We start from the raw sequence: 17,422 nt of genomic DNA, 5'->3' as shown, positions 1-17,422 counted from the left end.
CCGCAGCGGCGGCCTAGTCGTTTGAGCATCCGCCCCACATGCGGGAGGTCCGGGGTTCGACCCACAGTGCCGCCGTGTACCCACCGGTGGTAGAATGGGTACTAGCTCTCCCCTGACCTGGTGCTCGGCTTCTTTAGGGTAGGATGCTTCGAAAATGGGTGTTGGACCTTATCTTGAGAAGAAGCAAAGTACCTTGTGCCATGGCGCTCTTTGACACAAAAGCCACAATCCCAATCATCTGCACGACTTTCTCTTAATTCGCCACGAAGATTTTCACATTCAGGGTGCGACTGTAGACTTTGCAGTTATGGGCATTTCTCAAATAGACTTTTTTGAGGCATCTTAATTTGGAATTTACGACCTAATATAGCCTACGCGAACCCGCAGTTAGAGCATTTTTCTGTTCTAAAGCCAATCATAAATCATACATGTTAGTGCTCCTGAAAACAGGTCAGAGAGAGTTACTGTATTTCAAGAATGTAAAATTTCCCTTTGGAGTGAAGTTTTTCTTCTCATCTATTGTGCACTATGATCAGTGAAGGCTACAAAGCACTGAAGACGGCTGCTGCTCGTGAATAGGGAAGTGTTCCCGCACGAAGACATGGGATTAGATCAAACTCTGGGAGTGAACGCCATGATGTACTCGAAACATGCGCATCTTAATTTCTGATGGAAGTGTCCGAGCTGCTGTGTATTCTAAAATAAAAAAAGAAGTGAGCCACATACCTAAGAAATACGCTCTAAGCACTCGCCAGTTAATGGAAGATATCATTCATATAGCTGTATTTTTTACATTATTTTGTATTTCGCGAGAAAACCTTAAAGAAAACTATTGCTCGCTTTACAGGCACATTGTGCTAAGGTTTTTCTAACCGGTTATGTGGGATTTATTTTGTCACTGGCCAACGTTTATTCGTCCTTTGTAGTAACAGTTCCACATCATTAAACATTGTTTTTTTTTTTTGGGGGGGGGGGGGGGAGAAGTAGTGAAAGATTCCTATTTGTCTATTTGTGCAGACCTTATTTAAAAAAAAAACGGGGCATGCAGAATTGGTGATATGAGGAAACACGTTAGGAGAATAAGAACAATTACTGGGCAAGCATAGAAGCGAAACGTGATTTTGATCCGTTTTTTTTTCTGAGTAGGTCTCTTCTGTGTACAAATAATCCTGCCCAGCCTGTCTGCAGTTGTAACAAAAAGCAAGTCTGTTCGTTGCAGCTAAATGTTTACTTTCAACTCTCATGCGTGCATAGCTTGGTGAGTCCTTAATGCGTTTATAGAGAATTAGAGAATAACCTTGAAGTAAAAATGATTGACAAAACCTTTGCTACATCCCATACTTATTTGAGTAACCACAGCTTTAACGAGAATATTTTTTTCTTACCTCAGGTAAAAATACAAGCTGCAGCATCGTGCTTTCCTAACGAGGCGCGCTTAGTTTCCCAAAGGAATGCGCTATGCTCTTAACGGCTCGAAATCATCAAAGGTGTTCTGGCCTCAGTGATGACTGCAGATTCGTTACCATTTCTCCTATAGTAGCGTTTTTTTTATTGTGCTAAGGTGTTTTAATTAATGTAGGCCCTTGGCTACCCTAATTTATTGCCGTTGAAATACTCCAAATGGTCAGCACAGGAGGACTGATAGCGTGTGGCGGCAACACGAAAACGTAAATTCCGCAATGTTAGAGAAGAATAAGGACAACAGAACTAGTTATTTATTTCCTATAAGGAAGGTGATCAGGTATGGGCGTAATTTGACGGAAGACTCTCTCTTCAAAGACTTCTTGCTTAGCGAAAAACGGGCATTCATATTCCAGAGCATACATTAAGTTGATTCACATCTCAAGGCAACTGAAGTTGATTAAATGTTGGCAAAGGTATAATACCAGATTTATTAATAAAAAGTCTCAATGACCCTGCATGTTAGCCTTATTATTTTGTATCTACCCCAAGCTGCAGAGTTTTTTCTCTAGTATCTGCTTGCTAAAAAGAGCCGATCATGAATGGTAAATCATTTGAAGGTTTGGCAGCACTTGGATTTTCTGCATTCGCAGTAAAAAAAAATACCAAAATTTGTAGAAAAGATATTAGCCCAGTCTTTCTCCAGAAAAAAAAAATACTAGCAAGGGCACGAAGAGGAAAGCTTGCATTCTCATTATACCCTGTGTTCTATAAGTAAGGGGCGAAAGGCTATCGTATCCATCCTATTTGCTTGGGCCCGGCGAGGCCGCCATGTCCAAGATAAGCTCAAGACATAAGCGGACGTGAGCACTCAGCCGATTTAGACGCCGGCATGGAAGGCAGAAAGCCGCCTATTATCTCGAAGCAGGTCCTAGTCATTTTCAACTCTTTTCTTCAAGGTGTTCAGTTGGAAAAGAACCATGTCGGTACTCTCCCTGCAGCCACAATACTCCAAAAAATAACAGAGATGATAGGAGACAGCAAAGATGCATTCTCTGACGTCGCTTAGACGATGCCACGGGCTGTGAGTCCTAGCTTCAGAAGGCTTTCGATCTCAATAATCGTGGTTCTGGACATGGAGCCAGTGATTGCAGAACTTTGCAAAAGGTATCAAAGTGTTTCCTCTATTAAGACAACTTAAAGCTCAATTTTTGAATTATATCTAGGGGGTAATAGGAAACGCGCCTTTGGTGTTTGGGTGTGTGAAACACTTCATCTTTCGCGAGCTGCTCAAACGCACCTTTTACTTTTTTGCGAATATTTTTGCTTGAAGAGGATGAGTTTTGAAGAGTTTCTTCAATATTGAAAGCCTCAAAGACTTGCAGTCTTCGCATCAAAGAGCTTACTTCGGTTAGAACGAGCGCACCATTTTATTGCACTGCAGTGAACAATGGCCGCCAAGGATAACTTGGAGTCATTGCTGAGTCCTGAGCAGGCCAATGAATATTTGACTCAGAACAAAATCTGTTGTGTTCAAATCGATGTTGGAGACTGTGCGACAAAAACATTAAAACTTATTGTTAGTCTGTAATGACGAACGAAAATAATGAAACATATGTCTACTTATCGGTACCGATTACAGGTACCTGTATCCAGACAGCGGGAAAGCGAATCGTCACGCAACCAATTTTATTCGTTAGGAACACATTGCAGGGTAAAGAGGGGAGGTGATGCGAAGCAAGAGCGGGTCAAAGGAACAATTTTGATGGAGATGGTAGTAGGTAAGCCCTGTCATGATGAAGGCAGCTTGGGATTTCTCCAAAGTGACACGCTAGGTGCAGGTAGGGATGTTGTATTCGAAGGTGGATTTCAATATGTTTTTCGAAGCGAGTGTGAAGAGCAGTTGCTTTGAAAAGGCGAGAGATGCAGTTACTCAATCACAAAGGCTGGAGAGAAGAACGACACACTTATATAACTGCCAGGGCGTGTGTCAATCAGGAAAAACCACACATTATACCATGAAAAAACAAGACGGTATCATTAAGTGGCGTCACAGAGCTAAGTCGTGATTTTGGATTGGGTGGAATATTCTGAAGCGAAGAGGGACGCCTTCGTGAAGGACCCTGGATGAATTTTGGACATGACATGTAAACATGTTGTTGGGAAAGTGAAAACGAGAAACAAGTCAGAAACATTGATGCCAAGTTCTGGTTACATGCGTTATATATCGCGACGAGAATGCTCATTATGTCCAGTGCATGTGCAGTATATCAACTGATAACGGCAGTTTTTAACCACAGCCAAGAAGCGGAAAGCCCTTGTGGCACCTACGCGCACAAGCAGGTATTTCAGACACGTCAAACTTTAAGCCAAACCGGTCACTCGATCATAGTGTGTTTCATGAGTGTCGTCATATCGCTGAAGATTTTATTCTGTGTGGTACAAAACAAATATATTTTTTAACATACTTGAGCATGAATTAAGCTCGCTCCCACACATTCATCGGACATCAAAAGTGCCCTCCAACCGAAAGACTAAGCGACCAATATTATCCTCGACACAATGCGCAACCAGCACCACGATCCCAGTGGGCTGTCTCCATTCTCCACCTCAGTGAAAAACATTCTAGACGTCGCTGAGAGCGTCTGGGGATTTCTCTGCCGTTATATCGCATTCATGTTTCGCAATGCTCGTATCCGACTCCTGAAATAAAGCCGCGTGAGCCCTTTACAAAAAAAAATTATCTTGTTTTATTCTTTTTCTAGTCATAAAGATCTAGCTACGCCGTGCACAAGGTATGAAGACTCGGTGCAACGAAGAAAGCAGGGGCGCCTCTTTTTCAGCAACGATCGATAGACAGTGGAAAGCCATCGAAATTCCTGTCGCCACTGCAGGAAAAATAGGCACCAAACCCATTGGATGAAAGCAGATGTTGAAAGCAGATTTGCTGTCGTGACAAATGCCCTTAGGGGAAGGATGTGCTTTGAGCTTTTGCAATGGCAAACAGGAAATTGGATCCGATCTTGTGCTTCCTTAGCCTATGCACAACCGTGCATGCTACTTCCAGAAACAATCCCTGAAAGTAAAGACCGAGTCAGTACTGTCTCAGAGAGAGCTGTATGTCTTCATGCTTCACAAAGCCGGCTGTTTAGCGCGGCGAAATATTTAACGCCGCAGTTTTCTGACTTTTCTCCCCAATGCTCTTGGTGACATTGTACTGCCTGTGTGGATTTATATTTCTTTAGATTCAATATTGCTTTAGTATTTTATGAAAAAAATCAGAGAAAAATGCCGGGGCTGGAACATAAAGCTGCTAACATAGAAGCTTGATTAGGATGCTACCCGTACTTCGCACAGGCGACCGTCATGATTGCAAAGTGAAAGCATGCAGGTTTGTACGAAGGAAACAGAGCGCAAAACGATTAAAATAAATGAATTGGCTGACCAATAATTAATGCTGTACGTGTCTGATATCAATTTACTTTAATTTCACATATTCTTACATTATTTTTATAAACAAATGCATATGCTTTCAACTGCTTACATTCATGATTAGGCGAGGCACACAGATATTAACGAGAAAAAACATACGGTAGCACAACATTTGTAAGAAGGTGTTTGTATTAGATTGGGAAACATATTCGAACATGTGTTTTCTAGAATAACGTATTTTTTCTACAGTTCTTTGGTCATTTATTTAATAAATACTTTGTATTTGCAAGAGGTTCAAGGAATCATGCTTATGGTAGTGTAGCATGTGTTGGCTGCGGTTGGTACAGGAAAAGGGTATTAACCAGCGGTTTCCCTTTCTAAGTGAATACGTCATTTTCAGAGGTCTTCGCAAGTTACATAGGTGATGGAAAATTGTGTTATTACTTCTAGGATATGTCTGTATTGAATTACAAAGAATAATTAGTGAACAACCTATAAAAGGAGTACATTAAGCTTTGAAAAGAGGCATCTTGTATTAGCGTAATATGCGCATTCACTACGTGGCGAATGGCTTTTTTCTGCAGAAGGACAAATTAGCTAATGTTATTCTGAAATGAGGGTTTTCAAACAAGTCTGCAGTAATTATTATGCAAAGATTGCGCTGTAAAACATAAATTTAGTTTTAGTCGTAACCATCCGTAAATCTACACAGCGTGCCACAAGCTCTACCCAAGTTTCCCGCCACGTGTTCTACGTGCGAATTCTAGTTCAAGTTTCGAAAAAAGGTTTCTACCACCGTTTTGGCTTCTTTTACAACTCTTTTCTGTTCATAGCCAAATCTTGTATTGATGTCTTCGCTGATACCCTTTTGGACAGGTGTAAATAACATGGCTTTCGTTTTGGCAATGCTAATTTCTAAGCAGTGGACTTCAGTCCGCAGAAAGAGTTTCGATAGCGTAGTGTTTGCTAAGAGTGCGAAGCCATGGGCACTATTTGATTAGAAGTAAATATTAGTGTAACCTGTATCAATAAAATAATCATTAGAAGTGGCCCCAATACGCTACACAGCGGGACCCTTGAGCTAACCATGAGTCGAGAAGACTGACAGTCACTAGTTACTACGTATTGTTTATAATGGTTTAAATACTACTGAAGAAGCTTACCAGAAACTCAACGGAACCAGTTGGCTTTAAATTTTCAGGAAAATATTTTATGATCAATTGTCTCTAATGCATTCGAGAAATGGCTTAGGATATACCTAGAGGTAATTTATTATCCTCGAACCAAAAAAGTATTATTTTTTTTTGTGTGTGAGTACGTGTTAACAAAGCTAGCTCTGCAGACATACTTCGACGGAACTAAAATTTTTGTTGGGATAGAATCATGCAATTATCACAGAATATGTGGTTGGCCTGCATATATTAATCTTCAATTCCTTACAGGGCACAGGCCGCACAGAAATTTAAGGCGAGCCTTTACTGCATACCATCATCATCATCATCATCATCATCAGCCTGACTAGCCCACTGCAGGGCAAAGGCCTCTCCCATGCCTCTCCAATTAACCCTGTCCTTCGCCAGTCGCGGCCACCATATTCCAGCAAATTTCTTAATCTCATCCGCCCACCTAATTTTCTGCCGTCCCCCGCTACGTTTGCCTTCTCTTGGAATCCACTCCGTTACCCTTAAGGATCAGCGGTTATCTTGCCTTCGCATTACATGCCCTGCCCAAGCCCACTTCTTCCTCTTGATTTCAACTAGGATATCATTAACGCGCATTTGTTCCCTCACCCACTCCGCCCGCTTCCGATCTCTTAACGTTACACCTATCTTTTTTCTTTCCATAGCTCGCTGCGTTGTCCTTAACTTAAGCTGAACCCTCTTTGTTAGCCTCCACGTTTCTGCCCCATAGGTGAGTACCGGTAAGATACACCTGTTGTATACTTTTCTCTTGAGGGATATTGGTAAACTGCCATTCATGATCTGAGATAACCTGCCATATGCGCTCCACCCCATTCTTATTCTTCTAGTTATTTCCCTCCCATGATCTGGATCAGCTGTCACTACCTGCCCTAAATAGACATATTCTCTTACTACTTCCAGCACCTGGCTACCAACTGCGAACTGCTGTTCTCTTGCTAGGCTGTTAAACATTACTTTGGTCTTCTGCGTGTTAATTTTTAGCCCCACTGTTCTTCTCTGCAAAACTCTATCAAGGTTTTTTGCATCACACAGAACCAGACTCCACGAAAGAGGCCATAAGGTCAGGTAGTTGTGAAACGGTGTGGCTGGTGGTCACCCGCTTAAATTAGAAGCGTTTCTTATTCCTTAGATATTCGAGTAATCGAAACTTCTTTATCGAAGTTTCCAAAGAACGGCAATCACAATTTATGGTTTCACAAAGAATAATTAATCAATTTTATACATAGTACTTATAAAACTGCTAAGTAAAATAGGTGGCACCGCCTGTATATCTGATGACGCTAAGGCTTCAGAAAGCACAAAATGCCATTTACTGCCAAATGTGTTTATGAGGCATTTTTAAGATCATACGCAGGCCTAAATTTTATTCTGCACTAGAATAGCCTAGGTGGATTTCGAAGGAATACGTAAAACTAGATAGTACAATGAAACGCGGCCTGGCAGCAACGATGTTTCTGTGAAAGCTGCCAAAAATCTGACAACCCGGACGACAGATTGTTTTGCGGATTTCTAGATGTAGTTATTAGCAGTAATAGGACGAAATCCTTGCAGTAATGTTTTAGTATTAACGGTAGCATGAGCAATGTTGAATATCAAAAAAGACCACACCCGGTTTCATACCGAGTGTGATTTCTTTGGTAGCAGCTTGACTCCTTAGTTTTACTACCTTGACATGCCGACTCCGCCGCCTCGCTTGACTTGAGCCCCAGAGTCCTGGCGTATAATTCGATTCACGCAGAATACCGCGACTCGAACAGTAGGGACTTTGAGTCTAAGTAACTTAAGCTCTGCTCCTGCCACCCGAACCAGTGAGTCTTCTCCCTTGCGTCGTTTTGCTGCTGCCTTCCCTGTGGCTCGTAATGGCGATGAATTTGCTCAGGACGAACTGGCGGCTAGTTGGTTACACATCACAAAACGGCGCTTTGTGGTGTGTGTCTTCTTTCAGTCATTGTTTCATTCTCGTGCGCTCGTTAAAATTTTCGTAATGGCGGATTATTTGGGTGGCCTATAGGTTTTCTCTTCCTATCTCGAGCTTACTGGATCGCTCTGGGCCCTGAAGGCCCTGCTCTCTCCATGGCATATAAGCTTCAAAACACTGTACCGCAGCCAAAGACGAAGACAAAAATGAAGAGAAAGAACACCACCAGCGCTAGATCATTCTCTTTATTTTTGTCCTCGTCTTTGGCTGCGCTAAAGTGTTTTCAAGATATGTAGCACCAACAAGCCCAAAAAGCCACCCTACTGAATTATTAGCGACAATGATAAACGCCGGTGAGGTAATGTAGCGAGTTGGGCGTTGTTCATTTTCAGAACGACTGTGCATTATTCTTTTGTAAAAGCGCTTGTTTCGTCTTACTTTATTTTTTATTCGTCCTGATTCGTGCTTCGATCGTTCTCAAGATCAGAGGCGTTGCATGCAAATGATGTTTTGTAGTTGCCTCGGAGAACTGCAGTGAACTCATACGGGGCAGTATTCGACGCAGACCAATCAACGTGTTGCGCCGCGCCTTGCCATGGTGCTCGTGTCCGTCTACGGAAGCTGCCACTGCCGCAGAAATGAGCAAAGAGCTGAGAGCAGCTAATGCTGTGATATAAATGGTTTAAGCAGCTTTTCAAAAGCTTCATCGAACGTGATATTTGTGAGATGCCCACTATATCAGCTGATATGAGATGATATATGAGATGATATGATGCTGAAAATTAGGACTTTGCATCTCATACACTTTACTACTTAAAATTATTCGCCTTTTTTATGACATCCGCTAACACTGACATTACAATATCGGGCTTTTCTAATTAAAAAAAAAACAATTAGTGGCGTTATTGCGTAAAATGTACGGTAAGTACACAATAAACAACAGATGTCCTCACGCTGTAGTGAACATCACTCTTGAATCAAATCTTACCATCTTAAATTGATTATATGTCACTTCTGGCAAACACAGTGAGTGAATAACATTCATTATTCAAACGCCGGCATTATTCCAGTTACGGATGCTAGCGAAAATTATCTCGAACTATCACACGCGTCTTTTGCGAAAGACGTCGTAAATGGCACATTAATCATGGCCTCATGCGCGGCTGCAGATTTTTACCTTTGCTGTATTTATCACGCTGGGATGAGCGCTCGCAAAAGTTAACAAGCTGATGATCCTGCATATATTTCGCGAAGCAAAACTGCGCCCTCCAAATGCATATTGAGCCGTGCCGGGGCAGGTGTTCCAGTTTGTCTTACTCCAAGCGCGTACTGCTCAATATGCTAGAACATAACATCTAACACTAGACAGGCTAAACATCAATATATGGAAGTCAGTTGTCAAGAGAAATTATAAGCGAACCACGCACCTTCGCAGACGATGGCGCAGACGTTGCCCTCGGCCGGCTCCGCAGTCCGTGAGCGCCCTCTATATTTGAAAACACGATGATCGTCTGCAAGGCGAGACTGAAGGGTAGGGACGCTGTGCCAGCGCCAGTCCGGCCATGCCACTCGTAGCTCCTTCGCCTGCCTCGTCCACGAACATCTTTGGGGTTTTTGTTGGGACAATGACAGCCCCTCACACCTGACGTCACGGTAGCTGTAGGGAACTTGCGCTGCCCAGGTGCCACTGCGATTGTTCCATTCGGTGACTAGAAACTGCGCCAGTCAGCCGCTTGGGCCGCTGCAAACGCGATAGCACACACTGAACAGTTAGAGGCGCACTTTTGCTAGATAGCATTCATCGCCTAACTTTTCTCGGCGTAGTTCACATAGCAAAAGCCCGGTAAGTGTGGCTTCATAAGAGTGCGAATGCTCATGCCAATAAGCGCAGGAAGGTGGCGTGGAAAAGCACATCGAGCGCACTAAACATTGCTTGCGCCTAAGGCTAGGCTGAGTGTTACAGAGCTGCAGTTCACACGGCAAGCTTCTACGTAGGTTTTCTATAGGACATACTTCATGGCCAGTATAAAAGGCCTTAGCTGCCTATGTGCCATTAAACCCACCCTTAGCGAAAAGAGGATGTGCTAAAAATGCATTTCAAACGTATTGTATTAATTTCATATTTATTTCGCATTTTTTTGTCCCTATGCTTAAACTGCAATACGAATGCTTTCTAAGTATACTAGGAATAATATTTTAAACGTTCTTAAAAATACGTGAAAAGTACATTTTTGCCCGCTTAGCATATTTATAATGCATTAAAAATATAATAAAAATATACATTAGAAATGTACTAAAAATATACATTTAATACATTAAAAATGTGTTTACTCGGGCTTAAAAAAAGAGTCTACTGGAATGACACGGGTTAATTCATCAACTGGAGAACAAATCGTACACGGGTATTTATCATTAATCAACAGGAGTCTGATATTATAAGGTCACGTGATTGAATGGGAACGGCAGATACCTACATACAGCATACCAAGACGACAGCGACACAGCAAACAACAAATCCTACGACAAGCGCTATACTTGGCTTGCCGTATATATACCCAGCGAAAGCGACGCACTATTTTGCACGGTGATACCTTTTTTTGCGCAAATACTGTGGGCTGCCAAATTATCGCAGAAGAACCCTACTGGTCGCGTTCGAATCTGGGGTTAATTGAGAACGGAATTGCTAGTTGAAACTTGCGTCAGGCACAGGTCAGGAGTCGAACTGTCAACCAACAGATACATGGGCGTGTAAGGGAGCCGGTCTGCCCTGCCACACGGGGTCCTTTCCGCTGGCTTATTCGGACCCAGAAGTACCCAAGGCGCTTTTGCTGGTATAATGCTATCACGTTCTCACACAGAAATGTTCGAATGACATTGAGTGGAATGGCATTCGAGAATAGGAATGACATTCGGACTCGATGGACTGCCGCGGTGCTGCACGACACTTTCGAAACGCATTCGAAAGCCTCAGCTCGTTTTCAGTGTACAGCGACGACGACGACGGCGGTCACACTAGTCCGACAACGACAGTATATATCACGCTGAACAACAGCATGTAATTATAGTGAAATATCTAGTTTACTATAATATGATTCTAGAGGGACACGTTTTTCAGGCCAACGACACCGACGAATCCGGTCGGCGGACGGTCAGCCTTGTCGGCGGCTGAGCGAGAGCACGGTGATGAGGCGGCGGTGTGTGCATGCTCGCGCTTCTAAATGAGCGAAACGAACGGCTATATTTCACGTGTGCATACCTGAACACTCACCAGCGATAAGCGCTTGCCAAATCAGTTTCAATCGATGACGGCTCTGTTCCCTTCCGCGACGACTATGCCCAGCGAGTTCGCAGGGTTGGATCTGTGATTTCGGCGGTTGTGAAGAGCGAATCACAAGCTTTAGCGAATGCAAATGGTCACCAGGTGTAGTTTTGGCAACAGTGACCTGAAATCAACTATTGCTTACATCGCAGGGCACGCGTACGATGAACGGGAATCGCCGGTGTGACCCAGACTGCCGAGCCGTGCTTTACGGCCAGCAGCAGTCGTCGCCGTCGCTAGCTTGTGGATAACTAGTTAGGCCGTTTCAGTTAAAGCGAACAGTCGCCATACATACTTCTGGATAAAGTAGTTTAAAAAAAAGTACTGGTCACGTCGGAGAAAGCCGGGACAAGAAGCGAGAAGCGCCAGTCCTGCGCGATGCCAACAACCCGGCTTTCTCAGGCGTGCGATCGCATCATCGCTTCCCACACATTGTAGCACTGTGTAAACAATCACGAGTACAACCAGTAAAAAAGAAAACAGATTGTTTATTAGAACCAAAGCGCAGATTGCGTTTTATGTTATGTAAACAAGCGATGTAAACAACAGTATGAGTGCAGTCTTCCTCATCGGCGCACTCCCGGGGAAATTTCATGCTGACGCGGTTAATATTCATTGGCGTAATATTATCTTCAAGCACTCCCTTAGACAGAACACATGTAGCATCGTTAGATGACATTCGGCTGGAAGGCATTCGAAGCGCCCGTGTAGCAGGGGTATAAGTGGTGATCACCTTCCCGCTAGAAGTTACCATAAACGAAAGGATGACAAGAAAGGGAAAGTTTTCACTCTTCGCTGAAACGTCATTTCGAGCCCTAGATTGTTCCACGGTAGCTTGAAGTGTAATGCAAATATGTTTACGCGGACAACCCATTTGTTAGAATTTAAATATACTTCAGACGGATTAATTGCGTATTTACGAAAGTACACTTTAAATAGATGGCCAGCACCAAAATGCGATGTCCCGGAACTCGATTTTGAGCATTAGATTGTTCAACGACAGCTTGTAGTGCGCTGCAAATATGCTAATGCGGACTGCCAATTTGCTAGAATTTCAGTGTTCTTTGGACGAATTAATTACGTATTTACGGAAGTACACTTCAAATGCATTGACGACACGCAAATGCCATTTCCCGAAACACGATTTCGAGCACTCGACTGTTCATGGCAGCAAGAAGTGTGCAAAGACGTTTAAAAGGACTGCCCGTTTGTTAGGATTGAAATATATTTCGGATGAATTAATTTCATATTTACGAAAGTTCACTTTTAATACATTGACAAGATGCTAAAACTGCATACATATACGTTTACAAGGGCTGCCCGTTTTCTAGAATTGAAGTATACTTTCGATGAATTAATTTCATATTTCCGAAAATACACTTTTAATACACTGACAAGATGCTAAAACTGCATGCATATTTTTTCATGTATTTGAAAAGTGCTCGAAGTATGCTTTAAGTGAGGTATTTTTGGCACATTTTAAAAATATATTTCGAATACCAAGCATGAAATTTCAGAAACGTATTTCCTACATATTTTTAGTGCATTCATGAATACAAAATATGTTTAAAATACATTTTAAATAGACCTCCGTATATTCCAAACGTATTAGTTTTTGCTAAGGGCAACACAACACACAAACAGTATAAAAGGCTATTTTGTCACGGGATGCAAACACAATGAAAATTTATTGAACTCAGCATGTATGTCAGCAACCCAGGTAGCACACGGCAGCGGGCCAATATTGGAAATCCACTGGCAAAGCGTGGCCCTAACTAGGCCCAGAGTTGCCAGTGAGCATCCGATATTGGTTGTGCCACTCCTTAGCACATCCAACAATGGCCCTGGTTGTCCATCGCTTTACCAGTATTGGGGGAGCCATAATTAGATCCTGGCTATCATGGGCCAGGTTAGCCAGGATTGCCCCACTGTTTGCCATTGCTGGCTGTGCCATCATCGAATCCTGGCTATCATGGGCCATGTTAGCCAGTGTTGTTCCACTCTTTGCCAGAATTGGCTATGCCATTTCCGGGAGCTGGCTATATTGGCCTAGGATTGCCACCGCTTATCCAGTGTTCGAAGTATACTGGCAAACGTTGGTAAACATTGTGTCATCCATTAAAATGGGTTCAAAATTATTTTTATTGTCGAGTACCATATCGGCAGTTCATAATTTTCGAACGCGCTAAAACATGCGAGTTCAAAGATTTGGTTTTATTTATTATTATATTTTAACCGAACACTTTTGCAGTTTGTGAGCAAAGCTACCCATGATTCCGTTGGAAAAGCTGCACTCTGGTTGCGCAGTGAGCAGCAATAATACGTTTAGGAGAATTGCGATCGAAGTCCTGTTGATCAGAATTAACGTTCTGATTACACCCGACACGCCTTCAACAAAAATTGTCAACAGGTGCCTTCAACAAAAATCAAATAAGTTTCATTTGATTAAATTTTTGGAATAAAAAAATCACTTTTTTTTTATTCGCTCTAGGAATTCACTGCCGCAGTACGCAGCTGGTGTCGGCTTCAGGGAGATCGCGATACAAACGTAATAGATTAGCGCAAGTGCATTCGCTAAACCGAAATTGTGCTCAGTTTTGGCAACGTCCAGAAACGGAGCAGTCGCCTCGTAATTTCGAATTATGCGTTGCGCTCGTGAAATATTAGGCGGATGCTTCATAAACGCACGCGGACACGTGCTAAGCGATTCCTACGCTTCCCTACGTCTTGCCCTGTGATCGCGCCTTTCCCGTGTTTTCTGATTTGCTATTTCCTTCCTTTTCTGCAAATCGTTGTGTTGGAAATTTTTGTTTTTGACTATTTTATTCTTCTGTTGCGTAATTTGCATTGGGGGCTATATAGCTCTTGCTCACGTCTTTGCATATTTACTCGCAGGTTCTTTTTTTCTTTCGAACATCACCTTTATTGATGAAAACCATCGAAAGTAGTTGCGAACCACAATTCAACATGGCTTTGTTTGTTTTTGCTTTTTTTGCGCGAAACTTCCACCCCAACAAACAATTTGAGGATTCTTCGACGACCACTGAATAAATGGACTGACAACTGGCGTTAGACGTATGTTAACCTAGCTTGTTTGGCGCATGTACGGTACATGAAACTATGAAAGAGCGCGCATTCTGCTTGGATATTTTTTTGCTTTATATTTTTGTTATGTGGTAACATTTTAAGCTATCTTGAACTGACAGAAGCCACATCATACGGCCCCACAAAATACGCGAGTGTCTCAAGTCGTTTTGGCGAAATGCATCTTGAAGCTCCAAGTTTTTCACTTAAAAATTTTCAGGCTTTTGCTGCAGCTTTGTAGCAATACTTTGACGCTTCCGTGTTTCCCATCCACTTCTCTCTTGTAGATATTGCTTTCTGTACTGCCTGTGGCCATGTGACTCATTCTCCAAAAATTCCAAACCCTTTTCACGTGTTTTGGCCTCTTTCCCTCTCTCTTTCAAGTCCAATATCTCCCCACCTGTTCTCCCGGCCGTGCCCTTTTCCAGGGAGTGGGCTAACCCCCCACCCCGCGAAGCGCTATTTTTTCTGTTTGGTTGTCACTTTCTCAAACCTGTTTTCCCTCGCACGCAGCTACGCGCTTCGCTGTTCCTCCACCTCCCTGTCTCCACCTTTCAGCTCGAGGACTTTTCTCGGAACCACAAAACCTGTGTAAAGGAAAATTACTCTCTCCCCTCCAGCCAACCCCCCCCCCCCCACACACACACACACACCATCGTCTCCACTGCTCGTCTTGGAACCGCGCGACTCATCACAATAAGACATTCTTGACTGCACGGCGGAGCTCAACCACGTGCACAACCAACGCGACGAAAATGCATGCACACTCGAGCTAGTACCGTTCATAGTCTGTGCACGCGAAAAGCCACACTCATATATTAGGAGAGCTCCGACGCTGTTCGTACCGCCTGCAAGATCTTTTGTAAGTACTAAAACTCTTTTACCTTGATATAAGCCTGGAAGTTAAAGTGGTTTTTGTAGTAAATGTTGCTTCGACTACATGCGCCTTTATTTTTTAGGCAGGAGAAGAGAGCGAGTCAAAAAGCACGAGGACGACTTCTGTGTACCCACTCTCATTGCGAAATGGCTTGCTTGACGTCGTGCGCAGTGGAATTGTGGCCGAATGGTGAGAATTTAATTTTTCGTCTTTGGTGAGATGAACTCACTAAAGATTCACTACTTTGGCTAACAGCAGGTTTGAACTCATATGACTTGAGATAGGATGCATTCGGGAATATGTCCTTTACCGTTTATGCACGACGGAAATCAGAACCGCTTAATTAATTTTCCACTGCAGACTAGTTGGTAAGGATATGTGTAATACTTTCGTAGTGTTTCTTTTTGTCTTCTACTCTTGCAGACTCAATAGAAAATCCGCAATTACTAGTTAAAGCTTTTGCCCAAGTTCTCTCGCAATGAGAAAGGGCATTACTCTGGGCTATCAGACTAGTATTTTTGTGTGGTTTTCAAGTTGCAGTTTCGAATCCAACTATAGCATGCATGCGAAGCAACTAAGGTAAACAAAGGTGCCCTGAGTTCCTTGCGTTCAGCGTATTTCGTCAAAAATCGCAAGCCGCATTTTTAACCCCATTAAATAAAACTAATCAAAATATTGTTTTGACGTCCATGTGGAAGAGACGCTACAACCTGTGCATGTTTACTGGAATAAAAAATTACCTCGCAATTTAGAGATACGAGTTATATTAAAACAAAATAATACATTAATCTGTTTTCAATATCACATTAATTTGCTTATCTCGCATTGAATATATTTACTGGGAGTGCGACACGACGCATTAAACTAAATTAAACCATTTGGTATAAGGGAAGTTTAGTAAATTAAATTCCACTTTGTGCAACTAATGTGGTGCTGGTTCTTAAGAATAAATTAAAAATTATCCTGTAAAATATGTTGCTAGTGTCTTCACGATGACTGTGTTTCACAAAATTCCGTGTTATTTAATCATTTTTGTTTTTGTTCTGTGATGGCCATAATTCAACTTACCATGACATCATGCATCTCTTTGCAGGCTTGGCGCTTCGTGAGGCCATCGTGCAAGAACTGGACGAGGAATTTCTTTGAATGCAGTCCAGCAGTCCCCTTGCAAGTGGAGTGCAACGATTACTTTGGATATGACTGATCAGTTCACTGGAGGACAGCTCCGTTGAGCGCTTTATGGATGCCTTAGCCGTGCCGCAGCAGCTTGCCGAGATGCTTTGTCCAACCTGATCGGCACGCACCAAACTTGAAAATAAATTGTTTTCCCACAGCCTCTGCCACCATGCTCTTGGGCCCCTTTTCTTTACTCCCCACGGTGGCTGGTGGTAGCGCAAACCATCCTGTGTGCGCTAGAAGCGTGATTCTTGTAACTCAAAGCAATAAACGGGTCTTTTTTCTGGAATTCTTTCGCAACCTCATTTATGAATATTTGCTAGGTAGAATGGTATGTATGTACATCCATCCACAGTGCCGGTCATTGCCGAGTGGGTTAATTGCATGTGCCAGCGTTCGAAAGCTGGATGCCATTATTCGAAAGCTGGAAACCATTATTCGAAAGCTGGAAACCATTATTCGAAAGCTGGATGCCAATATTCGAAAGCTGGAAACCATTATTCGAAAGCTGGCTACCAATGTTTGAAAGTTGGATGCCAGTATGAGACCTTTGCTGGTCCATGCTGCAGAACGAACATCGGGACTGCGTTGGCCGCTTGATCGGCCGAGCGTTGGCCCAAAACTGGCATGAAAGTAAGGCCAATGTGTGAAGTGGTAGCGCTCGGCCCAAATGCCAGTGTAGGACCGATGTTCGTGCCAAGTTTTGCCAACACTTGCGCGACGTTCGGCCAATGTTGTTGTGCTGCCTGGGAATATAGCAGTATAACATAATGTGAGCAAAATCTGTAAAAACACTATTGTATAGTAACGTGATTGTGCAGTGGAGCACTTTTTTTTTTCAACCGCGAATATCTCAAAGTGGAAAAGCGATGACTATAAAAAAAAAAAAATTAACAGAGAACAGGCTACAAATGCCGGTTTTTACCTCATCATGAGTGAGATAGAGGTAAAGAGGGAGGATGCAGACGTTTTAGGTAAATGAAACGTTTACGCCTACAGTGCACTCTAGTTAA

General features: G+C 42.8%; 1 long non-coding RNA gene across 1 annotated transcript; it reads left to right on the top strand.

Annotated features, from left to right (window-relative positions):
* The first annotated feature begins 15,260 nt into the window (after positions 1 to 15,260).
* Positions 15,261 to 16,698, top strand: LOC149340209 (uncharacterized). Its single transcript, XR_016283840.1, has 2 exons — positions 15,261 to 15,422; positions 16,327 to 16,698. It is a non-coding gene; the product is annotated as an uncharacterized LOC149340209 (long non-coding RNA).
* Positions 16,699 to 17,422: the final 724 nt, after the last annotated feature.

The sequence above is a fragment of the Amblyomma mixtum genome, chromosome 6 (assembly GCF_055824585.1).
Source record: "Amblyomma mixtum isolate Tamu chromosome 6, ASM5582458v1, whole genome shotgun sequence".
Taxonomy (NCBI): Eukaryota; Metazoa; Arthropoda; class Arachnida; order Ixodida; family Ixodidae; genus Amblyomma; species Amblyomma mixtum.
Note: the sequence above shows the minus strand (reverse complement) of the source record. Positions and strands in the feature narration are given on the sequence as shown.